Genomic DNA, 27,932 nt, shown 5'->3' on the forward strand with positions numbered 1-27,932 from the left:
AAAACATTTTCCCAAGGCTAGTTAGGATATTTATTGTGGTTGGCTTGTTCCCTTGACAAATATCTAGATATTTGTTCTCCAATATCTCTCCCAAATTTATTATATTCAGTTCTATGATTTTCTTCAGATGATGAACTCTCAATGGAAGAGTTGACCTGAAGCTTGACCCCAATAGGAGGAATGCTATCTCTTGCTTTATTTAGCAGGGTTTCTAAGCCAGACAGGTCAGTACTCTGATGACTGAATACCCAAGCTAACCTCCTACTGCTCAATCAGTAGTTCCATCAGATTGTTTGGGGCAATTTCTTTCTTTTTTTTTTTTTTTTTTTTGGTACAAGGAAGTTGTGTCTCATTTCAGCAATATTTCCAGGGCCATGCTGTCCAAAGGAGGGCAAAGAAGGCCTTGAAATCTTCCAACTTTATCATCTAGCAATCACCTAGCTAACCCTGTTAGCTAGACTTAAAGCAAAATTTAATTTAAAAAAATGATCATTCCCTTTAATGGCATATACTGATAACTAGAAAACATGGAGTAGTTGTAGGGAAGACAAGTTATCTTCCAACATCAGCAGGCTGAATTGTAGTCTAAGATCCTAGGTTCCAAGTAAGCCTCCTAGTATGACTATGGGTACATCATTAAATCCCCCCATTGTTCAGTTTCCTTGCCTATAAATAGAGAGAGTTGAACTAAATGGACTCTAACTTCCATTTCAACTCCAAAGCTATGATTAATTTTCTAGTTAATTAAAAAGTGTGATGATTAAGATGTTTCCTTGACCTGAGACTCTCACCAGTTCAATCCTATCCTTGTCCCTCAATAGAGATAATGTCAAGTGCTTCCATTCCTTGGGATGTCAAAAAAGGGATAAACAAATTAAATGATCATCTTAGCTCTTCTGGGGAAGGTAGTGGTATAGTCCATAGATAAGGCAGGAACAGCTGAGTTCAAGTTTACCTTCAGGCACTTAGTAGTAAGTCACTTGTCCCTTGCCAAAGGTTTTTGTGAGGAAAAAAATTGATAAAATATGTAAAACACTTATTTGATTGTACATACATAACTTAAATCAGATTGTTTATTGTCTCAGAGAGGGGGGAATTGTAGGCAAAGAGGAAGGGAGAGAATTTGGAACTTAAATTTTTTTTTTAATGTTAGGAATTGTTTTAGCATGTAATTAGAATAAAAATAAAATATTATTTTTAAATATGTTAAACACTTTGTAGATTTTAAAGCACTACATAATTATTAAATAGTAATTCAAAGCAAAGATAAATATTTTCTACATTTCCGAGTTGATCATTTTTGGAGGAGAGAAAAAAAGAGAAGTAAAAAAAAATGGAGAGAGGATAGGGAGGAAAAACAGATAAAGAAGATATGAGACACGAAGAATATGGGGAAAGGTGAAAGAAAGCAGGGGAGAAGAAATAGAAAGACCAAGATGAAGAGCAATAAGAAAAAAAAATGACTAAGATCGATTTCTATATCTTACTCTCTTAGTATCTCTTATTCACTAATTTCAATTTCCAACCTCTAACACTCGCCCCCCCCCCCAGTATGCCTCAAATATTACACCATTGTCTTCCATGACTCAGTAGAGGTGTCTCTTTCCCACCCCTTTGGGCAGAAGAAGAATAATGACAAATAAGAGAAACAGAATAAAAATATCACATTTTTCAAAATGATCTGTCAAAGTAAAACCATGTAATCTAGTTTCATTAGGCCTTGTTGGCTCAGAGATGACTAGGTTGTCAAATATCAGGTAGAAGGATCTCTTGCCAGTTTGTTTCTTTCTCTACTTCCTTCTCTGCTGTGTCTCTTACCCCTCCCTCTGGGAAATGAAAGAAAAGGAGAGATTTGCTGTTTCAATACAATTTCAGCCAAGGCCTGTGCTTTTAACTTATCCATCAAAGAACATGAAAACCTTCAGGGGGTTGGTAAGTAATGTATGGAGTCTAGCTGTGTCTGAAAGATTTATTAAAATATCACCTAGATGAAATTAGGAGGGGGTGGAGGGCAGTGTGCTTGACTTCCACCATAAACAACCAAACAACCGACAGCATCTTAGGGGCTGCTTCAGAAATGGGAGGGTAAGGATGGAGGAGAGTGAAGACAGAGGCAGCAAGAGTGAAAGGGCCATTTTTCATGCTTTAGAGCACTCTGTTCTAAGAGGAGTCAAGAATTAATGCCTGAAGGTGCAAGGGGAGAACTACTTGTGAGAAGGAAGAGGGAAACAGAGGGAGAGAAGGTAGAAGAAAGCACCTCTTTCCTCTGAAGACAGAAACTCTGGAGAGAGAGAGGGAGAGGGAAAACAGAAGGAAACCATCTGCAGCAGCAAGCAGCCAAGAACAAACAGGGTTCAGGCACACAGCCTAAGGGCAAATTACCAAAAAATAAATAAATGGTAGGAGAAAGTGTTGTTATTATTGTTGTTTTTAAAATAAAATCATTCAATTTTCACAGTTATAATCCGTTACTTAAATCCGTAGTCTCTTAGAGAACACAAATTGGAACACAATTTCTTTAGGCAAAAATCTCCCCATACCTCATACTTAGATTGAGTCCTCAGTGTTGGGGAGAAAGGAGGAAGCAGGATTGCCGGAAAGACTGACTGTCCCAGATCCTCAGGACAGGTGTCACCAGGAAAGAGCAATGAAAGGATGAGGAATCTCCATAACTGGAACACTCCTAGCAGATGGTTCCATCCCGGCTGGGACCTAATCCTGGCTTCAGCCCAGGCTTTTCTGGCGGAGGCTTTCCCACTTCCCCCTCAGTTAACCTCTCTCTCTCTCTGTATTCCTTCTCCATTCAGTGAACATAAACACTACAGACCGGTAAGGATGCCATTCTCTGGGAGATTCCTGGGTACTACATTGAATAGAAAACTGAATCATAATCCTCTTTCTTACAGTCTTTGCTTTGATCTCAGAAACCCTCTCAGCACAGCCAATAAACAAATAGGGAGTTTACCAGAAGAAGTCAACATTGGGTCCCAAGTGTTGAGAATCTAAGTATGACCATAATTCATCTGCTTATATTATAAGTCATTTGCTGTATGGAAGCAGCTAGAGTGTCCAGGTTAGTTTCTTCCCCTCTCCCTCCCCCCACTGATCCAAGATTAAAGAAAGTATTGGAATTTAATCCACTATCATTTTTTTTCTGGATTTTTCTAGATCTATCTCAAGACTAGCTGGTTCTACTGACATTGACAGGAACACTGACAGTTTCCCTTATAGAAACAAAGAAAACATGAAATCTCCCTTTGACTCCTACATTCTAATCCTGCCCCATGCAGGGTTTTGACAAAGGTCAAGTATTCAGTTCCATCAAAAAAGTAATGTCCCAAATATATTATCATACAAGAAGATATAGGGTGAGTCCCCTCAGTTTGCTTCTTTCTCTCCTTTCTCTGCTGTGCTTCTCACCCCTCCCTCCAGGAAGTGAAAGAAGAGAGATTTACTATTTCAATACAATTTCAGCCAAGGCCTGTGCTTTTAACTCATCCATCAAAGAACATGAACCCTCCTTCTTCCCCCCACACACCCTCCATCCCCAGATCATGATTGGATAGGGAAATTATGAGGAAGTTCTGCTCCTCACCTTAACCCAAGTTCTTTATTTACTGGCCAAAGACATTCTAAAGATTCCAAGCATCCCAAGTCACTTTATTTATGGTTTTAGTACCTTCAACCAATTGAAATTTGGCACGAACCTGTTTAATGTCTGTTCTCAGAACGGCACCTGAAGCTGAGTTTCAGGTTTATGGATGTTACCACAAAATGCCAAGGCTGCCTTGATGGGGCAGGCTCTGAGTCAGAAAAGGATGATCACCATCTCCCATTTCCAACTGTTCCTATCCCCCTTTTCCTGCTATAGTACCCCATAATGGCTTACAAAGAAATATGCTAATGTTTTCCCACCTGCTATTTTGGATTATACTTCATATACTTCAAATCTCAGGGTTGTGCCACAACACATGGTGGGATGGGTACCAAATTCATTGTAGTTTGACAGACCAAAAGTGTGATTTGGGGGCTTCAATTCAGATAGCTTTATAGAAATTCACTCATTAGTTAGCTGACAGAGAGCTGGACTTCAAGTCGGAAAGATCTAATTCAAATGCAACCTCAGATACTTAGCTTTGTGACTCTAAGGAAGTCACTCTTCCTGCCTGTTTCCTCACCTAAGGAAGCAGAGTGGTGCAGTGGTTAGAGTACTAAGTCTGGAGTCAGAAAGGCCTGAGGTCAAATTCAGCAAATTTGTGTGACCCAAAGAGCTGTAGTGAAGATCAAATGAAATAATATGGCTTAGCCAGTATCTGACACATAGGAAATACTTAATAAATGCCTGTTCCCTCCCTCCCAATGGGGATAATAATAATTATTCTTATTCCAAGAATTGTGGAGAGGATTCAACAACAGAAAGTTTATAAAGATCTTCACTTATTATAATGATAATTATCATTATTATTAATCATGCTGTCAGGAAAAAGAACAATTTATTTTAGTTTTTTATTTTTATGATTTCTGGGTTCTATGTTTCTCCTCTAGCTACTCAGGATACCCAGTTCTATTCCCAGCTCTATCATCAGAGAGTCAGGTGGCTATTGGCAACTTGTATGAAGTCTTTAGACCTCAGGCTCCTGATCTGTAAAATGAGGCAATATGGCTAAATGATCTCTAAGGTTTTGTGATTCTGTCACTGGGTAGGAAGAAATCCTACACTTTTGACTTCAGAGAAAAGTGTAAACTGAAGATAAGATTAACCAAACAAACAATAGTTGCATAGACGCATATACATGAAGTCACAAAGATAAGAAGTGTCAATAGTAAAATTGAACTTAGGCCTCCCTGACTCCAAGTCCAGCATGCTGTGCAGCTACACACAGTTTCTGTGGCTTTCTATTGTGTCTATGATAAAATACAAACCTTGCTGGCACATCAATTCTTTAACAATATATCTCCAGTTCAGCTTTCCAGAACTGTCTCCCATTACTTCTCCTAATTTCTAACTTCCACCCAACCTTGCCTACCTTCTGTTCTCCCGCTTTCTTCCTCTTCCTCTTGCTATGTGGATCCTATCTCCATTCCCAGGACAACCACATTTTACAGAAGGCATTTCTCAATTCTTCCCCATCCTAAATTTATAAAGGATCCATTCTGACCCTAAAATTGCTTTTGTATATATTTATCTATGTACATGTTATTCCCTCCTTCCAGTGAAATATAAGCCCATTGGGGGAAAAAATATATATATATATACACACATATATTTATATTTTATATGTGTATATACATACATGCATGTGTAATTACATTAAGCATATTTAAATGTATACCCATATATGGGAAGTCTGTGGATATTCTTACATATATACATGTGTTGGCATTCTATATATGCACACATATTCAATATGCATGATACAAGAATATATAATGTATATATGTAATATACACACACATGTATATGTATATATATATATAAATCCACACAAAACACTTAAATACACAAAAATTAATTACAAGCATTTATTTATACTTATTATGTGCCATGAATTATGCAAATGATAATGGAGTGAACAATTTGACTCATAATCCACAAGTATATTTTATCTTTTAAATTAAAAAAAATTTTAATTTAAATAAATTTTAAATAAAAATTTAAATATTTTAAATATCTTTTAAATAAAAAATTTTCTCTTTTAAATAAATTTTAAATAAAAAATTAAAAACTATAGCTTTATAATGACGTTTCGTTTTCTTTGCAAAGTCATTGTCTTCCTTTTCATTGACACATTCAAGTGACACTGAGATTAGAGATGAATTGAGGAAAGAATATGATAGTAAGTCAAGTGGACATCCAGATATTATGGATGAATTTGCTACTTTTTTAATTGTTACTGCAAAGACAGAGTAATAGAATATAAATTTTTAGAAGGCAGAGGCTTTATGGCAAAATAGCTCTCCTTTTACATAACCTAATAAAATTTACAAATGCTTGATTATAATGATGCAACGAAAATGATAATAATGGCCAAGTGTGCAAGTTGATGACAATAGTTCATTTTGCTTCAATTCAATTTGACTCAATAAACATTAATACTTTGTATACAAAGCATGCAAAATTAGTGGCTGGGATTCACTGCCCCTAGGAAATTTATATTCTACTTGATGAGAAGGGGAGGAGATAATAAGAATGATATATCCTTTTCCATGTAGCTTTATGGATGGAAAAAAAAAATAATGTGGACTTAATTAATCTTAATCTTTCACCTTAGGTAAGCTACTTTGCCACTAGAGGCCTTATTTTCCTCATTTGTAAAAATAATGATGTTGAAATAGGTGACTACCAAGATCCCTCTTGCTCTAAATTCATGAAATCTATGCTCTCTCTAGCCATGATTCCTATCACACCCTTCTTAGTGGTATCCTTATATTTCCTTCATATCTAAGCCCTAGAGATTCTCCTGGCTTTTGTTTTGTTTTTTTTTTTTTTTTGTTTTTTTTTTGTTTGTTTTTTATTATTCCTCTGTATAGTGATTTTTCTGAGCCTGTCAGTCAGTGTAGTTACAGTATAAAAAGTAAGAACTTGAAGTCTAAAACCAACAAGATATCAACCAACATACTAAGTGACTTACTCTTTTTACCACAGATAAGAAATGGCATGAAATATCCCAAAAAGAAGGGCCTATGATCCTGATCTAGCTCATATTACACAAAAGTAAATCAAACATTTGAAAGAAAATGACAAATAAGGTTAGTTTTGGTCTTTAGCAATATGTGTATACATACATTCCCATATACATACATATATGTGGATATATGCACATAAACATACATACACACCTTTCCCCCTCATAAATATAAGGAAAATTTAACAATTCTTCATGTATTTATTATGAATATATTTCCATACACACATACATATATGCACATATATATCTCACCTCAGACAGTAGTTGTATGACCTTGGACAACTCACTTAACCCTATTTGCCTCACTTTCTTTATCTATAAAATGAACTGTGAAGGAAATGACAAATAACTCTAGTATTGTACCAAGAATATCCCAATGGAGTCATGAAGAATCAGATGTGTCCAAAAAACAATGAACAATATATAACAACCTGGCTTTGGGCTATTTTTTCTAAGATTGTTACGTACTATAGCACTTCTTATATTTTAAATTCCAACCAAACTAGCCTTCTTGAATAAACAACCATTCAATAAATTATTATTTAATAAAATTATTGAATAAAGTTGATCTAACTCATATCACATTATGTTAAACAAAACATTTGAGAAAAAATAATAAAATGAATTTTGTATTTTAGCAACACACACACATGTAACATACATTTATCTACATATCTTTTTCCCCCTGATAAACATAAGGAAAATGTCATGATTCTGAGTTCATTCATTATGAATACTGAATATATGAAAATAATATACTTCAAAAATCTTAACAGTATAATAATAATTCCTCCCATATGACAACTCATATCTCAGCCCTGTGACTTTACACAATCTGTTCCCAATGCCTGGAAGGCATTTCTATTTCATCTCCCTCATATAATCTCTATCTTCCTTCAAAGTTCAAATTAGGCGTCACTTCCTATATCAAGTCCTTCTTCCTACTTCCAGATAGCAGCCCTTTCCTCCCCAAAGTACATTAGCTCATAATTATTTTATAAATATTTTGTATGAGAGACATCAGTGTGTAAAGCTGAGGTGTAGCCTGAATAAGAGTAAAATATGATTGGGGAATGTTTAACAAAATAAAAAATATTTAATAAAATTTCAAAAATGTAAATCTGTGATTTTCTAAATCAATATACTATCCCTGGGGAATAGCTTTCTTTTTCTTTCTGGACTTCCATTGTGTCTAGCTTTCTATAAAAAACTTAGGCTCACCAGCAAGACATCATTAAATAAATAAGAAATTACATGCCCTCAAGAGAGCGGTAATAGGCCTTTCAACACAATCTCATTTGGCCTTTTATTACTAGGACAAAGAAAATATATTTTATATGTGCATAGGAATATCACCACTTATATGGAAGACATATAGAGAATCAGTCCTGTCTTTTACATATAACTATCTATATGATCACTTAATTTCTTGACGTCCCATATAATTCCTTAAATTGGCAAGTTTCAGATGACCTGCCAGAATTTCTATGTAGAAGTTTCCACACAAAGAATTCTCTATACCAGATATGTCAAATATACAGTCAAATTAAACTAATTATGAAATATTTAACAAAATAAGTAAAAGTACAACAAAAATAATAAAATAAGTAAGAATAGAACAAAACATAAGTAATGTTAATATGTATTTTTTAAGTCAAAAGGCAGTTTAGTAGCCTCATTTCTATTTGAATTTTATACCATTGCTCTATAGTGATGAGTTATTTTCAAACAAAAGTATACACAGATAATCACATATATCAATACCAATATAAATATAAATATAGGTATACAGAGAAACATATATTTTCTTTTGCAGATGCTCCGTAACTTCTCAAATGTTCTTTCTACAGAAACACCTTCTACAAGGAAAAATGTTCCTATCGGATAGAGGATAGCATACTGGGTATAGCTAATATCTCACCCTAATGTAGACTGCACAAAATTACTGCTTAATATAAGGTCATTAAAGATTGTTGTTCCACTCTTATTTTAAAAAAAGTATAACCAGTGTTACTTCTTCCTATTAAATCTTAGAGATACAAGACAGTTCTCTTTTAAAATTTCTATTTATATAACTGTGTGACCTAAGCAAGTCACTCGACCCCAACTACCTCAGCAAAAACAAAAAAAAATTCTATTTATAAACATACAACATGTGTTCAGATATGTACACACATATGCATGAAGAACCTCCTCAACCCAACTGATATCTGCTCTTTGCTCACAGAAGAAGTTCCTCTTTTCTCTCACTACTCTCAGCTTTTCCTATCTTTCATAAGATTATTTTTTTTATCTTCTTATCTGAATCAGCTAAAATCATATTGGTCACTAACCATTGTGCCATTTTCTGTTCAGAGTACTCTCAATAGGCTGAATCTGAGAGTTCACTGTAGCATAAAAAAAGCTAAAGCAACTCACAATAAGTGAAGAAGTCTTTGTTATTTCAGAAACTACTGGAGCATAAAGGATGACATGTTTCCACTTTGCTTCCATATTTTCCTTTCTAGACCTAATTCTTCTGTTTTCCAAAATAATTAAATTTGTCACATATTTATTAGATACCCAGTGTGGATATCTATGTTAGATGCTGAAGATACAAAGACAAAATTAAAACAACTCCTGCCCTTATATGGAGTGGGCATCCTATTAGAAGAAAACAAGATATTTCATATTTCAGAAGTTTAAAACTGGATGGGGTCTCAGAGGTCACCTAGTCCATGTACAAAGATAAATAAGAAATATATACAGAGTAGATATAGGGGAGGAAGCACTAATAATGAAGTTGGGAGTACAAGGCAGTTGGGAAAAGACTTGCATGGAACTTAAAGCTTAAGTTGAATCTTCAAGAGAGCTAAGGATTCTTAAAGATGGAAATGAGCCTTCCAAGCATGGAAGGAAAACTATGCAAAGGACTGGAGGTGGGAAATAGGGTTTTACATATGAGAAGCAAGAAGTAGGCCAATTTTGCAATCTGATAAAAAGGGCTGAACATTTGGTGCTACTGGAAATTAACAGCAGGAAGCACTTTCAGAGAACAGTTATCAACAAATAACCGGAACAAGACAATTACAGAAAATCAAAACTTGTAAATAGAGTAATGAAAAATCTATTAGCAAATCAGCAAACTAGAAGACTGTGCTTGTGTTGGGATTTCTGTTCACAACAGAATGTTTGTTTTTGTGTTCTCAATAGGTTTTCATCTGGCTTCTTTCCTGCTGCCTACAAAAATGCCATCATTCCCAATTTCTCTTCCCTCTTATGGTTGATAAAACTATCTACAATCAATACCTCCTCTTCCTCTTCTCTTCTTTGATTCTAAACCTTTGGCATTTAGCTTTGAATCTTTTTTTAAATAATAGCTTTTTTATTTTTCAAAATACATGCAAAGATAATCTTCAATATTCACCCTTGCAAAACCTTGTGTTCCAAATTTTTCTTCCTCCCTTTCCATCTCTCTCCTCCCCTAGATAGAAAGTAATTCAATATAGGTTAACTATGTGCAATTCTTCTAAACATATTTCCACAATTATCGTGCTACACAAAAAAATCAGATCAAAAAGAAAAAATGAGAAAAAACCACAAGCAAACAACAACAACAAAAATGGAAATACTATGTTGTGATCCCCTTTCAGTCCCCATAGTCCTCTCTCTTGATGTAGATAGCTCTCTCTGTCACAAGTCTATTGGAATTGTCCTGAATCACCTCATTACTGAAAAGAGCTAAGTCCATCATACTCATCATCATATAATCTTGTTCTTATGTGTACAATATTCTCTTCATTCTACTCATTTTGATGGGGGTTGAAGTCCCTTTAAGCTAGGATCTTTTGATTCACAAATCTTGGTCCCCTACCCCCCACAGGGTCTCTGTAATTTGACATAATCAGATATTCTCTTCTATGAAATACTTTTTTTTAAATTTAATTGCGTAACACTCTTCTCTCCTAGTTTTCTTTCTGTCTTACCCTTTTTAAAAGAATCTCTAGATTGATCTTCCTCTTTTGTTCACTCTCTACAGATCATGCCCAATAATAGTTGTTGACTTCATGTTTCTGTCCTGGGTTGTCTTCTCCCTCTAGCTCAGCCCCAGTGGATTCAATTATTATCCCTATGATGATGATGGTTCTGGGATCTTATTTAACCTCCAGACTCTCACCTTCAACTGCTTACTAGATATCTTAACCAAGATGCTTTATCCACATTCTAAATTCAACATTTACAAACCTGACCTCACCATATTTTCCTTAAAATCCTTCTGAAGTTCCATATTACCATCCAGGGCACCACTAACCTCCCAGCAACCCAGGCTCAGAACCTTTATGCCATCTTCATCTCCTTACTCTCTCTAATGTCCCACATCCAATCTGTTATCAAGTCCCATTTATTTTATTTTGACAGTAACTCTTGTATATTTTTCTTATTCTTCATTCCCATTGTCACCTCTCTAGTGAAGGCTCCCATGACCTCATATCTGGATTAGTGTAATTTCCTACTGGTTAATCTCCTGTCTCAAGTCTCTCTTAATTTCATTCCATCATTACTCAGTTGTGAAACTGATCTTTCTAAAGTTCAATTCTGACTAGATTACCCTCCTTTTACTCAATAAACTTCAGTGGCATCCTATTAGTTATAGAATCAGATGCAAAATTCTCTATTAATCACAACTTAATCCCTTTTCATTTTCCTATTCTTCTTATATTTTATTCCCACTCCACATTTTCCATGATTTCAAGACCTTATATTCCTTGCACATGATTCCTTGGATATAGCACTCCATCTCCCAATTCCCATGTCATTACATTGGCTAGTCTCAACGCTAAGAATGTTCTCTACCCTCACCTCTGTCTCTTAGCTCTCTGGTTTCCTTCAAGATTCAGCTTAAACACCACAAGAGGCTTTTCCTAGTCTCTCCACATTCCCTCTCTCTCTCCCCATTGTTAATGCTTTTATCTTAAGAATATTTCCCATTTACACTGTATTTGATATGTAAACACATAATTGTTTCATGTTGTTTCCCTTAAAATAATATGAGCTTCTTGAAACTATGGTTTATGTTTTTCCCTTCCTTTGTATCTCCCTGAGCACAGTGTTTGGCACACACCGATTATTTAATAAATACTTATTGACTATCTGTTGAGTTTGTTTTTTTTTACATTTGGAACAAAAATGTGGACACAGGCATAATTTTTCATTTTGTCAGCTTTCATAAAATATCATTTTGATGTTCTACTAAAAACTCTAATGAAAATAGCAGCCCATCAGTTATATAAAGAAACTATTAAGTTAAGAGCACAAGTGCCAACACAGGCATGGTCCATTATTTTTCAGCTTGCTGAAGGACATTAGCCAAATAATGAAATTTTAAGTGTCAGATGTCATCTATGTGTTTATGGCTAAAAACTGCACACAGGCCAAGTAATTAGCTAATTGTTCTTCTATATTTCATATGTTTAAATTCTACTTACATTTTTTTTCATTGTTAGTTTAAAATAGATCTTTTTCCTTGAAAATAATTATCAGTACATAAAAATGTTGACTGTATCATTGTCCGGGCTGTTTTGACATAAGAGATGTAAATTTCAAATATATTTTTATATAGTAATTGATTACGTGGTCATCAGAACACATTTTCCAATAAAAACAACATTAAACATGGTGATTACTCTTCCCCCTGACAGTTTTTTTTTTTTTTAAAGCTATTTAATTCATAAATTATCTGATAAAATGTTCTTTTCACAAAGACCAGCCTGGCTATTTGTATGTACAGGAAGTCTGCAAGCTGGTTGTTTATGTGTATGGGGTGCCATTATTTGTGTAATACAAGCAGAATTTCATTTATTAATTATTTTTTTTTATCAAAGCACAACCTGTTAAATTTTTTAAAGTTACTTTATCTTAAGAATAGAGGGTAGTTAATTAGTTAATTATACATTTTCACTTGCTATATATAATAGTATTAGAGGTATTGCATCCCAAATGTGAAAAGAACTGATTAGTTTCTTGATGAGGAGCTAGGGAGCTACCCCAAGGCTAAAAAAGGCAAATGTTATATCAAACCTTCATGAGGCGACCTAATTGGAATGATCCTGGAAATTCTGCTCTGCTTCATTTCTTAGTAAAACAAGTAGGTCTGTGGGGCAAGTACCAAGGCTCCTGAGGCCACAGTCCCTACAGATCTGTGCTTTATGCTTGCTTAACTTGTAAATGCATAAATGATTTAGTTAAGTAAAACACTTAACTAAATCCCACCACTTTGGGGATTTCCTCCCCCAACTTAATTAATTAAGAAACCTGATTTTCTTCCCCTGAAATGCAATATCCCAGTCAAATAGGAGGAAAACCTTTTTTCCCTAGTCCCTCCTCTATGTCTGAGTTTAATAGGATTAACCTGTATTCTCATCCATTGTGCAGAGTAATGCTGCCTGATATGTTTTAGCAGGAGAAAGGATCCAAATACAAAAATATATGCATATAACGTTTACAGTTATACTTTAACTGTGTGTTACTTTATCCAAGTCCTCTAGCTTTTTCCTTTATACTATCCTATCCCCTTATTCTCCAGGAGAATAATGAATATAATTTCCAAAAGTTTCAGAAAGATATCAGTATCTAGATCTTTTCTATTTCTCTCCTAACATTTTACAACTGTGCTCTGGAAATTCCTGTTTGGATACTGTATGTAACTCAAAGTCACCCATGTCAAGGGAGTATGCTCCTACTTCCCCCTACCCCAATATGTGCTAAAGTAGAATTGTACTTTTTACCCAAAGGGTATTATGTCAGCATCAGTGGAGGCACATCAGCCATGTGTGGGAAAGACAGAATTGAAAAGTAGGCAGTTCCCAGCAGTCCTTGAACAAATAGAGCATAACTTTGCTGTTTTTAGACTCCACAGAATTGACCCTAAACAGTGAATTCCCATGTTTCTAAATACTATTTAACTAACTAGCATCACATTTGATTATTTCTTGGCACTTCATGCAATGTTGCTTAGACTTAACACTAACAAAAGACCTTGGCTTGGTCTTGGAAAATGCTCCATCCCTTTGGTGCTTTGAACCTGTGTAAAAAAGTGCCTGATACTTGAAATTGACTAGTATCTCAAACTTGATTCAGATTTTTGATGTTCTGTCCTAGAGATAAGTATAGCTGCCTTGTGGCTCATCATCATACCCTGTCATGTCCAAAGTTGATTTCTATCATGTGTGGTTTTTGTTTTGCTTTGATTTTCTCATTATTTTAAGCTTATATCAGCTTGTGATATCTAAAGTATTTAGAGTTTAGGTAAACAGAGCAATTAGATAAAGATTTCTGCAATAAATAAAATATTTCAGCAATAAATTAAAAAAAAACTAAATAAATTTTAATTGCTGATCATGTAGAGCAAATTTTCTTAAACTGTGAGAAATAATCCCAATTGGGGTTGTGTAACTGGATGTGGGGGTCATGAAATTATGATTTATTATCAGTAAATGCTTGATTTGTATACCTACCTTATATATCCAGGGTCACATAAAAATTTCTTGATTGAAAAGGAATCACAAGTAGAAAAAGTTTACAAAGCCCTGATCTAGACAGTGCTATGGAATTATTAGCAATAATCAGCACTGATAGAAATCTTATTACTGCTTTAAAAAGAATTGCAGTGCTACCATATAAACTGCTAACAATAACAGCAATAATAACTAATATTTATATAGCATTTTGAAGTTTACAACATTCTTTTTATATATTATCCTGGTTGGTTTTAATAATTATCCTGGAGGTAAGTATTATTATCCCCATTTTATAGATGAAAACAATAAGGCTGATAGAGATTAACTGACTTGCCCTGAATCAACTAACTATTTTATGACTGAGCCAGGATTCAAACTCAGTTCCCTCTGATTACAAACCCAGCATTCTTCCCACTCTGCTAACTATCTTCCTGGATCCCATTCCCTTGTTACCCCTCTGGTCATTGATAAAAAGATCTGACACCTCAACCATTCCTAAAGCTTATCCCTAAAAGCTACTGCTGGAATGTTCCACTGGAATCTCTTTTTTTAATATAGGCTCAGATAGATATCTAATTCTTTCAAACACTCCCAATACATTTCATCCTATAATTTCATCCAGTAACTTTACCTCCTTTCCAAATTGATTAAATGTTTGCCTTGTTTATTATGCCTTTGATTGATTGATTAAGATGATGTGTCTAGAAATTATTCATACCTATTTTATACCTTTGATTGATTGAATTAGTTAACTAAATGAAAGAGGCATTCTCATCTAATAAAGGTATCATGGCACAGAGCAACTTGCTGGTTAGAGTAATGGGGGTAAGGGATATGGAATACTCTTGTATGTACACACACACACACACACACACACACACACACACACACACACATCATTAACCAACTTTCGCTATTCCTACCTCTAGCCTACTTTCTCCCAGGATAAAAAGCCTAGATTATTCAGAACATGACATAAGAACACGACATACTAGTCCTACCAACATTGCTGGCTACATGCAAAACCCCATTATATATTTAGAATTTATTCAAGAGGACTTTTTGTTTGTTGCCCAGTTATTTCAGTCATGTCTTTACCTGACCCCAATTGGAGTTTTCTTGGCAAAGATACTAGATTGGTTTGCTATTTTCCTCCCAGTTCATTTTAAGATGAGGAAACTGAGCAAAACAAGGGTAAGTGACTTGCCAGAGTCATATAGCTAGTAAGTGTCTGACTTGTTCTTGGGAAGATGAGTCTTCCTCATTCCAGGCCTAGCACTTTAAAAACTATGTCACCTAGCTACCAGTAAGAGAAAAGGGAATGCAGAAATATTCTCAGGAAATAAAGGATGAAATTCATATAAAGATAAATACATTTTAAAACAAAACTATTTGGAGAAAAACATGCTATTGGTTAAAAAACCAAAAAAGCCAAAAATCAAAAGCACAAGTGTGTAATAATCAGGAATTTTTTTTTTAAAAAGGAGCTTCCACATAGAATATTTCTAAAGTAGTGTCTCTATTCCTTATTCTGATGATGGTCTGGCTACCATAAAAAGCCTAGTGCATCACAATGCCACAAGTAAATGCTTTGGAATCAAATACTAAAGCTAAAAAGAACCTTAGAGATCATCCAGTCCATTTTATTAAAGAAATTGAGGCCCAGAGAGATTACAGAACTTGTCTAAGATCCCACAGTAAATCAGTGGGACTAGGACCAGCACCCATATATTCTGTCAGTCTAGAGCAATATAGTAAATAATAATGATATAATTTGGCATGCACTTTTAAATATTCAAATACTATACTATGCTAAGTGCTGGAAGCAAAAAGTAAAAAGTGAAACATTCCCTGTTCTAAAAAGGCATATGTTCCATTCAGAGAAAATAGCAAGTACACAGGTAAATAAGTATAAAATACATACAAAGTAAAAATAAAGCAACTGCACATTGGGGAATGCAACTATGGCTGCAGAGCACAGGCTGGTGATGAGGAAGAGCAATGACTGCAAAGATTTGGTTTCAAATATGGAAATTTTAAAAGAGCTCAAAAAATTCTTGCCCATTTCCCTTAGTGGCCTCAGTAAATTAAGTTAGAAATGCTGAGCCAAAACCTAACAGCATCCTTAAATTGCTAAACCAAAGAAGTTCTCAAGAAAAGGAACATGGAATCATGAGAACATGGAACCTCTCCTAAACTTCTCCTCACCATGTTCCGATCACTTCAGTATGCTTCCCACTTACATCTCTTCTGTATTGAAGTAGTTTTGCTCTGTCTCTTTTTTTTCCCACAGCCTTCTGAGACTGGGGACTCCAAGCGTTTCCTTGGAGGGGAAGGAAAACATAAAAATTAAATAATGGCAGGGTAATATGCCATAGCATCAGACTGTGCAATCTATTCATGTGTCAAGCACATAACAGACCCAATTCTGAGTTCAGAAATAATATCTCCTTGGATCTCCTCACCTCTGAAGCTTTTCAGGGCCCCAGGCTTCCTTAGCATTAATCTGCACATTTTAAATAGCACCTATAGGTTAACACAGCTCTACTGATATGTAAACACTCATGCTTAAGATAGATCCATTATTTGTAGTTATCTGATTACAAATTTCCTATGCCAACTCTTCAGAGTGTGCATGAGGATATATGATCTACCATTTCAGTCAAAAAGCATTTATTAAGTGCCTTCCATATGGCAGAAACAATGCTCAATGCTAGGGATATAAAGAAAGGAAAAAAAAAACAATCAACAGTCCCTGTTCTCAAAGAATGAGGGGAGACAAATCGAAAACAACTATATATAGACTAGCTATATATAGGATAAAGTGGAGGTCATCATTAGAAGAAAGGTATTAACATAGAGAGAAATCAGAAAAAGCTCTTCTCCAATTCTGTCAATGTGCATTCAGAAAAATGTTAAAAATGGTTTTCTATTACCTAATCTCACATAGTCAGAAAGACTGAGTATAATGGTATATAACTCTACTCTCTGCTGCTGGGGAGGTTGAGATTGGTTGACCACATTATTTTAGGTATAATGACCTACTGTGGAGCTAAAGTCAATCAGACTTTCATACTAAGTCTAATACCAATATGGCAAAGTCTTAAGACTAGGGGACCACCAGATTGTCTAGTAAAGAGGCAATCTGACTCAGTTCAAAAAATCAAATAGGTTAAACTCTCACTCACTACTGATCAGTATTAGGATTGAGTCCATGGGTGAACACAGTTTTTCCAGCCTAGGCAGGATAAGGAGACCTTGTCTAGAAAAATAATCCATAACAACAAAATCATACATATGGATTTCAAATTCAAAGGAAAATCATTTAGGAATAGAGTCTCATTTTTTTCTGAACCATTATTACTCTCCAGGAACATTTATAAATCATATTACATCTTTAATATGTGTGTTTTCTCTTCCATTAAATTCTAAATTATACCAAGAAAGGAGCTTTCCCTCCTACTTCTTTTGCATTCTCACATTTGATCTCATTCAGTGTCATATATGTAACTGGGGCTTGAAAGATGTATGCATAGTAAATATTTAGTGAAAATTGTATGATGCTGTGCTTATAAAGTCAACTCTTCATTATTCAAGGGATGACGTTTCTTTTGCTAAACTGGTCAAGTGCCCTTTGCCTTTCCATTTGCTGGTATTGTTACCTTCTCTCTCCATCACTCCACATCGGCATCCTCCTCTTCACCTCCCTCCATAGTTTTGGGGTGCTAGTTAGGACCTCTACTAGAGGCTAACACAACAGTTGAGAATGGAAGAGAAATGCAAATCAATCTCTCTTTGATACTTGTAAGTAGCTCTATTAACAGTAGAACAGGAAGCTCAAAACATCTAAAATGTGATTATCATTATTATATAATTTATCATTTCAACTCTCCTCTCTCCCCTTATTCCTTTTAATATGGACAAGAAAAGATTCTTTTTTCGCCTCTTAACTCCTTTTCCTGGTTTTCTATGCTAATTCCCTCAGGTCTATCACCACCACTCTCCCTTTGCCAGAATTTAGCAGTTAATTCTCCTAATAGCCTTCCTCAGATATAAAACAAAAAGGGACTCTTGTCAGCATTCCATTGGCTACTTTTCTTAGTTAAGAGAGATTTGAGAGTAGCCTAGACTAGCTACGTGCAAGGTTCAGAAAGCCTAGATAGTTTTAACTGACAGCCATCCATCTAAATATTTCAAAAATAAAATTATGTCCAAGCTAGGTCCTACTCAATAACCAGCTTTCATTTGCTCCCAGTCCTTCTTTCTCCTCCTCCTTCTTGACAGTTCCCTCTTCTTCAGAATTATAACGAGACTATTAAATAAATAATATGTAGTGGGAAGGGCAGCTGAGGAATAGGAAAGCCTGGGGCACCTGTGAGTTGAAGCTGCCAATCAGTGTCACCCTCAATCGTGCCAGCCCTGGACTCTTGTTCAAAGTCCATGGTCCCAGGGATAATTAGGAAGGCTGATTCTTCCTGAATCTAAGCTAGGGAGCCCATGCAGATAAAGAAGCAGCAGTGCAAAGCTGCCTCCATCTCCTGAGAGGCATCGCATAGACAGATTCAATTCAATTCAACAAATATTGTAGACAAATGCTCTGACATGCTAGCTGGCACCTTCTAAAAAGCTGTCCTTTCAGAAAGGAGATTGTTTTCAAGATGGTTTGCAAAATGTAGCTCTGATCTCTTCTGATTGCCGCCCCTGCCCTTTGAGAATGGGGTGGAAGTAGGGGGGTAGAGGGGAAGAGTTGTTTTTATATCCATCAGTAATTCTTTTATATCCAGCAGACACAGAAATCTTCCTCCTAACACTTGTTATGAATGGAACTGAAATGAACTTCATATTTTAAATCAAAATAATTTCCTTCTGCTGCACTGAATGAGGTTCAAGTAGCATTCACTACTGGAGTTTTAGACTACATCAGCCCAGCTCTGAGAATCTGCCAGTAAGCATAGAGACCCAGCAGGGGGAGCCCCAAGTATTGTATTTGTGTGTCTCACCTACCTTTCCCCTCCCTTCCTTACCTATTTTCCATCCCCAAACACACAGCCACACACACACACACACACACACACACACACACACACACACACACACACACTCTAGCTTACACACCCATACTCATTGACAGACTGGGAAGAAAAAAGGAAGCTATAGGTTATTCTTCCTTGAGATCAAATGTTGATCTTAAGCTACTCACTGGTATTTCTCTGGGCTAAGTCAATTTATGAGCATTTAGCTATTTCCACCTGCCATAAATTCTGCTTATAGTCCTTTTCTTATCCTTTGGTCCTCTAGAAACAGCCATAAAATTCTACCACTAACCACCACCCTCATCCCCTCCTGCCCCCACCCCAAAGCCCATGTAGTCAGGACTATAAAGGCCTTAGGCTTCTTCCCACTCATATAAAGGAAATACCTACTCCAGCCAGATGAGTCTCCCACCCAAGAAGTGAGGCATTTCTCCAGGGTCATAACCAAATATATGAAATAAGAGAGACACAGGGATTTTACATTGCTTGAAGATCAAGCTGTCTGAATATATGTAAAATGAAGATAACAATAACACCTTACCTCATAGGCTTATCATGGGGATCATATCAGATCATACACATAAGACACATTGTAAATCTTAAAGGGATATGTAAATATTAGATCTTTTGAGGAAGTTAGACAATAAAAGTGGAATGAATCTTAGAATTGGTGACAACAAAGACTCGGGTTTAACCTCTGTTGGGAAAGACACTTAACCTCAATTTTACCATCTGTAAAATGGGGATAATAGCACTTTACTCAGATGTAATGTATTAGTGGACCTTTCCAGCTTTCTTAGTTATGAAAGATTTGAGGAAAAGCTTAAGCCAGTTGACCTTCACAGCATTATTGTGAAAATCAAATGAGATTAATAGATGTGAAGCACTGTACAAATCATTAAGTGTTACACAATTGCCAGCTATCATTATAATATGCTCTGTTTAATACTGTGCATTCTATTCATGGGCAAATTTCAAGTTTAAGTGTTATTATTAATCTCATAAAATATTTACTTCATTTTATTTTCTTCTTTTTCAGCCATTCTTTTCAACCTGTAGCAGAGATATGGAAGAAAATAAAGAAAGTTGAAGAAAAAGTTGATGGGGCTGAAATAAAGGTGAGAACTTCCAAAAGACTTCTGTCAGATTGATGTTTGGAAAGTAGCATATGAAAGGTTATGTTTGGCACAGTAATAAGAAGAAATGAATTTAGGCTTTGAAATCCCAGCTGTTTAATCTTTCGGTCTGTCCATTGCTGGGGCATGGAAGCTTGGGAAACGGCTTTCTTTCCTTCCTCCCTGAACTACTATCTTCCTTACAAATTCTTAAGTTTCCTATGATTTTAATTTTACAGTTCACATTTTCTTCCAGCAGAGTCCCAAGTTGACAAGGTAGAAAGTCTGCCTTGATTAACTGTCCCTCTGGTGCTGAGGCAGGAGCCCTCTGTGATAAATAGCGGGAATAAAACCAGGAGAGGTGTGTGGCAGGCATTCGGCAAGGCCTAGGCTGTAAATCTTGGCTCTGATGGGGTCTGAGATGAGCTGGTTATTTTATGAAGGGAGGAGAGTGGCTGAGGGAACAGACTGATAACAAGAGCTATGTCTGGTGTCTACCATGCATTTCTCCATTTCTTTCTCTCCATTGCCCTGGCCCCTTTGTCCCCTCCATTCTTGCTTCCCCATACAATGGATATTGTTTAAGTATGATAGAGTAAAATCACTCTATTACATCATTGATTTTTAATAAAGGCAGGTAACATGCAGCAAATCTCCCAGTTATTTCTTTTCTCCTCTCTGTTACCCAGCTGCCCAATAACCTCTCTCCAGGGGTCCATCTCAGCCAGTACTTAAAGGCAACGACCAAAGAAAGATGCAGCAAAGACTTTTGGATGAATGCTTCTGGCAGAGACTCCCTGCCCTGCTCCTCACAGAGAAACAGGCTTCCTGCGCCTTGTTTGTTTGAATCGCTCTCCAATGTTCTGATGCAGCCCCTCCTGACAGCCCTAGAGACTGATCAAGGATGTCAAATAGTGATAGTGATGAATTGAGGCTGCTGATCTTAATATTGCTCTCTATTGAGTGGGCTTCAACAAGCACACTTGGGCAACCAAGAGGCGAACATACCAGATGATAGAAAGGCATGAACGTGACAGGGGGAAAGAGAACAATATCTGAAAAGGAAAAGCAAGAAGAAGGCATAACAGAAAAAAAAGAGAGAGAAATCAATCACACAAGATTGATAAAGCACTAGTATTGTCATAATGTCATGCTACTAGGTGTCATACAAAATGAAATTCATGGTTATTATTGTTCTTATTAATAACAATAATAACACCATCGATGATAACAACAGCTTCACAGTATGCCCCCATATCAGCTTAGCCAAGATTACTATATATAGATAAAGCCATATCTAATTTACAGGCTGAAACAAGGCATGTTGTTTGATGAGGCTGTTATTGTGAGTTAATACCATTTTCATCTGAGTTATAGAAATAAAAGATTATTAATACTATTCCTTTCATTTCTATGTCACATTTAATTTTAACAGAGCACTTTCAAATCTCAGTTCATCTTTACAATATATTTAATGACATACTAGGTCCTTGGTTCAAAACCCAGCTCTCTCATCTATGACCTGAAGCAAATCTACCCAGTTTCTCAGTTTCCTCATTTTTAAAATGAAGAGACTGGATTACACAACTTCTCAGATCTCTTTCAGCTCTAAGTCCATGGTAAACTACCTTACATTTGATAGATGAGTGAAAATGAGAATCAGAGAGGTTGCTCAAGGTCACACAACTGCTTATCAGTGAAGTAAAGATACCCTGACTCACAGACCAGAGTTTCTAACACAAAGTAAGTGTTTGCAATCGCTGGAATGTACTAAATTATTACATATTTCAGGAAGCCAGAAATTTCTTGCTATGAAGAATGCTTCTAGAGCTGTTCCTAATTGTACTTCTTGGCTCCTTTTTACCTTGCTTACATCCCAAGACTATGTCTTTTCAGTCCCCCAATGTAGCATCTTGTAAGGTCCCTACTTTTACTGGAATCCCAATTTCTATGTAGCTATTGTCTGTTTTCTTTATCATTATGGTAAATTATTTTTTCAAAAGATTACTTCTGCCCACATTACTCATTTTCCCCCAATATATATCCTCCAATGATAATAAACATGGAACACTTTAATGAAATCTTCCCTTTCCTCTCCCCTGCTTTCTGCTCTGAATTCCATTAACTTCCAGAAAAAAAATCAGAAATGTAATGTTAGACTAGAAATAAATCTTGAGAACACTGAATTAATATCACTCAACTACCCCCTAGTGCTACCCTAAAACATTACTTTTGACAACAGAATACAATAGCACAGAGAATCATAAAGCAAAGGGCACAGATATTTGTACATTCAGGAAATGGCATCAGGAAAAACATTAGAGGAAAAAAGACTGGATTAAGAAGAATATTCATTGTCTTTGGAGTCAAATCCTGCCTCTGCTGCTTAGACAGTCACTAAACACTTATTAAGTACCAATTATTAAGCATCACTGCAGTTTTTAGAGTAGAAGAATGAGGTAGGTATATCTGTACTTTAGGAAGTTTACTTGAGTGTTGAGAGAAAGGAGATCCACTCTAGGAGTGGGGAAAATGGAAGCACACCAACTAGCAGGTTTTGCAATATTCCAACTAGGAGGACATAAAAGTTTGTTCAAGAGTTGTTACAGTTGTCAAAGGAAAGAGGGGGCCATATATGAGAAGTTTTATTGATGTGTTTGAATTTGGTCATGAGAAGAATTCACAATGGTAATTCTCTTTGGCAAAAGGTAGGTTTATTTATGAGAAGAGGTTATAGACAAAATAGAGAGATAAAATAGGCACCAAGAGTGGTAAATGTCAAATAGAGTTGGAACGTATATAGTTAGACACTATGAGGCATGAGGAGGGGGGGGGAGAAGACACCATGAAGCAGAATGCCAGTGAATCCAAAAGGATTCAGCTAAGATGGTATGGGTCATAAACAGATTTATAGTGGAAATTTAACCTTGGGGTTTGACATAACTTGGCTTTCTAACTAGATACAGTAAGGTGGAGTTACACAAGACCTCCACAAGGGTAGGACTATAAGACTGAGCTGATCCTTGTCAGCGCCCTTCCCTTCTTTCCTCAGGGAATAATTTTATCAGTACTTCAGGCTGTCTCTGCCAACTCCACTTAGTGATCCAGGAACTTATCCTTATGAAGGCAAAATCATCAGACCTTAGCAAAAGACTGGATATGGGGAATGAGAGAGAATGAGTGAAAAGAAAACCTAGGTTTTAAGCCTGGGTGACTAAGAGTGTTGTGCTACTCTTGCCAGTAATGGGGAAATTTGGAAGCAGGAGAATTGGAGAGGGGAAAGATAATGAGTTCAGTTTGGACATGTTGACTTTAAAATGTCTATGGGATATTCAGTTTAAGACACCAAATAGGAAATTGGATATTCCAATATAGATGTTAGGAGAGAGGCTGGATAAATAGATTTAAGAATCAGCAGTAGCATAGAGAGGATAACTGAAACAAGAGGAGGGATCAGATCACCTTGGATATGTCATTTAAACTTTATGTGCTTAAGTTTCCCCATTTGTTAAATGAGAATGTTAAACTAGCTGGCGTTTTAAAAGTGTGGGGAGAATCTATTGTTCAATTTTCAGAGAAAGCACTTTTACCTTGGAAATCATCAGGGTTTGGTTTATTATTTTGCTGATTATTTTAAAGTGGCAGGGAAATGTTAATATTCACATTTGAATTTAAAATGTATCAGATGTACTTTTTTTTTGGAGAACTTGTACAATATTTATGAACACATTCTTGTCAATAAGATATCTTTTAGGTCTAAATGTATGATACTATGGACTCCTGAATGTGCAGTAATATTACTATTATCTAAACAATACTTTTTGTTTTTGAAGTGTTTTCTATCTGTGCAAACTTGTGCATAAAGACATACACATAGATATACATGTGAGTGGGTGTGCATGTGCATATATGCACATATGCAGACATGTATATATATATACATATATATATTTGTGTATATGTATGAGTGAGTATATACATACACACAAAAATGTATATACCTAGATAGACAAGAAAGTAGGTAGGCAGATAAATAGATATTGAGAGAGCTAGATATGTACTCTTCTCCATTAGTGGATGGAATGGGGGAAAAGAAATCATTTGGAAAACATGAGCAAAATAAAAGGAGTTGAATCATGTAAGTAGATACAGATTAAGAGTGAGAAGGAACACAATGAAAAAAGCTAATGATAAAAGATAGCCATGAAAACCTAGGAAGAAAACTTACTCTTACAGGAAACCTAGACAGCTATCCTCCAAAGTCCTTCCATCTTCTTCCTTCTATCCTTCCAAATGTACAGTGCTTTTACCTTCTGAGTATTTGATAGAGAGTAATTAAATCATATATTGACCTGTTTTCACATGTCATACTTTCTGTCTCTATCCATTAACAAAGCTGAGCAGAAAACAATTAGAGCATTATATGTGGACTACAGATCTCTATTACATACAGCTGACTTTTAAAAAACAAAGTATATAATAATTCAGTATGACTCTGAGCAAGTAACTTAACCCTAGCTGCCTCGGTTTTTGATATGTAAGTGAACTGGAGAAGAAAATGGTGAACTATTCCAATATCTTTGCCAAGAAAACTAAAATGGGATCACAAAGTATCAGACACAACTGCCTGACAACAAATTTTCTAACCTGTTCTATTTATCTGTATTTCTTTTTGGAAATTCTCATTTTTTTTTGTTTTTTTTTCTTCCTTTGAGGGGAAGAGAAGATGTGATATTATAGATAATTCCCCTCTCTACTTCAGATTTATCACATGCACATACATATGTGTACAAATAACACCTATTATAACAAATAGTCATATAAACAAAACAAAATCCACACATGACTAAAAATGTATGTCTCTTTCGGTACCATCAATCACAAGTTTTTTGTTTGTTTACTTGTTTTATTAAGAAATTATTCAAATTATTGCTCTGTAAGAAATGACCTGCAGGAGGAATACAGAGAGGCTTGGGGAGACTTACATCAACTGATGCTGAGTGAAATGAATAGAACCAGAAGATCTCTGTACACTTCAATGCTGTATGAAGATATATTCTGATGGAAGTGGATATCTTCAACATAAAGAAGATCCAACTCACTTTCAGTTGATCAATGATGGACAGAAATAACTACACCCAGAGAAGGAACACTGGGAAATGTAAATTGTTAGCACTACTGTCTATCTACCCAGGTTACTTATACCTTCGGAATCTAATACTTAATGTGCAACAAGAAAATGGTATTTACACACATATATTGTATCTAGGTTATATTGTAACATATGTAAAATGTATGGGATTGCCTGTCATCAAGGGGAGGAAGTAGAGGGAGGGAGGGGAAAATCTGGAAAAATGAATACAAGGGATAATATGTTTAAAAAATTACTCATGCATATATACTGTGAAAAAAATTATAAATATAAAAAATTTAATTTAATTTAAAAAAAGAATCATAAAAAAAGAAATTATTCAAGAAAGTATATGGAAATAGTGGTGAGAAAATAATTTCCCATTTACAAGATGATAGATTTAGAGTTGAAAGGAAATTTAGAAATAATCTAATGCATTTTTTGAAGAGACCTATAATTATATTGCTATAGGGAATTTTCAGTGTGGAACCCCCCCCTTTTTTTTTAAACCAATGTAAATCAATCTTTCTTACTTTTTAGCCTTAAAGAGTTTCCTGGAGCACTAAAAGGTTAAGTAACTTATCCATGATACCTCAGCTAATTTGTGTCAGTGGCAAGATTTGAATTTGGGTCTTCCTGGTTTCAAGGCCAGCCTTCTCTCTACTATGTATACTGTCTTTCAATTTCTCATTTTACAGATGATGGAACTGAGTCTCAGGAACATTAACTAGTATGTCTAATAAAGTCACATAAGTAGCAAAATACTTCTCCATGCCCTCTGACTCCAAATAGAGTTTTTTTTTTTTTTTTTTTCCATTGCCCCATATTGTCTCGTCACTGAAATATGGGTTCAGTTTGAGGTAAGATATTCAAGTATTTGGCAAGAGAGACTTAAGAAAAAATAAAGACTCCAGAAGCTGAGAGCAAGCCATTATGAATTGGTATAAAGATACCAGAAGTGGTAGTATGGAGTAGAAATATGAAATTGATTTGGGAGAGCATAATTGTAAAAGTTTATTATAAAAATAGTATAATAAAAATTTGACTCACAAAATGGAGCAACCATGACAAGGCATCCATCACAGATAACTGAGATTTGCTATTTAATACATGAATAGCACACAGGTTCAAACAAATACAACTAGGCAAGGCAAAATCATACTGAGTGAGCAATTTGCTTTTGGGAGTGATGAGGTGTGGTAATGAAAGAGTGAGGATCCTTCTGCTCCAGACACGCAGGTTCAGAAGAGAACCTCAGAGGCTGTGGCAAAAGAGGAGGCTTTATTGTTTAAAAAACACGAAGAGGCATTCTCTTGGTGGGCATATTTTCTCAATGGAGAAAAATCTGTAAAGAATCAGCTTTCAGAAGACCTATTTTATGAGTAAGTCTAGGGGAAATTTGATAATTCTCAATTGAATGTAATTGAATCCTGAGATTGTGACTTCCCAAAAAAGATCAATAGGAGTTTGATTTGTTCTTGAATCACACTCTGAGAGGATGTGAGTCCATTTGGAGTCTATAGATCAAAGGGAACATGGTTTTTGTGATTTTTCATAATTGTACAGAGTTCACTCAGGTCATACAGAATTCCCTCGAATCAGGAGGACATGATTTTTATACCTCAGGGTACATGGAAGAATGAGGGGAGGGGGCAAGATTCAGGGACTAGGAGGAGAAACTGGGAAGGAGTAACAAGGATGTGTATTGAGATGTTAAGACCATCTCAAAGACAGGGTGAGAAAACTGAGTTTCCATCAAGGCTATTCAAAATATGCTAATCAAGATAGTCTGGGGAAAATGGGAAAACTAGAGTTTCTATCATGGTTGAAAATAGGAGCAGGATGAGCTGTTTTTGCCAAGCCCAGGATATAAGCTAGTCCAGAGTTCCCACTCATTTATATGATTTAGTTAATATCCAACAAGTATTCTAAAAATGAAAACATTGCAAGGGCTGCCATCACTGTTGTTAACTTTTCCTAAAGAAGAAAAAATAAAAATTTTGACTGACAATATACTGATAGGGTTTTTCATTAAAAGAAGATAGAGAAAAGATAAGATAGGAAAAAAAAAAGAAAAAGGATGAAGAAAGGAAGGAAATAAGCATTTCTTAAATATCTACTATATGTCAGGTACTATGCTAAGCACTTTGCAAATATTATCTCATCTGATACTAGGAACAAGTCCTGGAGATAGATGCTATTATTATTCCCATTTTACAGTTCAAGAAACTGAGATAGATAGAGGTTAAAGTGGCTTGCCTAGGATCATACACCTAATAAGGGTCTGAGGTTGGATTTGAATTGAGGTTTTCCTGATCCAGGTCTAACACTTTATCCATTGCATCATTACCTTCTTCATGATGGGAGATAATATGATATAGTGACAGGTTAAATGTGATTTAAAAAAGAAAAGGGGGGGATATTAAAATAAAGATCTTTTATAAATAACTTTTATAAAGTTATAAATA

The 27,932-nt window shown here is 35.5% G+C and overlaps 1 protein-coding gene and 1 long non-coding RNA gene across 19 annotated transcripts in view; both read right to left on the bottom strand.

Moving 5' to 3' along the window:
- The window catches only part of RBFOX3 (RNA binding fox-1 homolog 3), a 918,966-nt gene that overhangs the window by 599,077 nt on the left and 291,957 nt on the right, over positions 1-27,932 (bottom strand). The window lies entirely within an intron of this gene.
- On the bottom strand, positions 303-27,916 carry LOC141538652 (uncharacterized). The gene is made up of 2 exons (XR_012481092.1): positions 4,167-27,916; positions 303-4,129 (listed from the first exon to the last, which is right to left on the bottom strand). It is a non-coding gene; the product is annotated as an uncharacterized LOC141538652 (long non-coding RNA).

This window comes from Sminthopsis crassicaudata, chromosome 4, assembly GCF_048593235.1.
Source record: "Sminthopsis crassicaudata isolate SCR6 chromosome 4, ASM4859323v1, whole genome shotgun sequence".
NCBI lineage: Eukaryota > Metazoa > Chordata > Mammalia > Dasyuromorphia > Dasyuridae > Sminthopsis > Sminthopsis crassicaudata.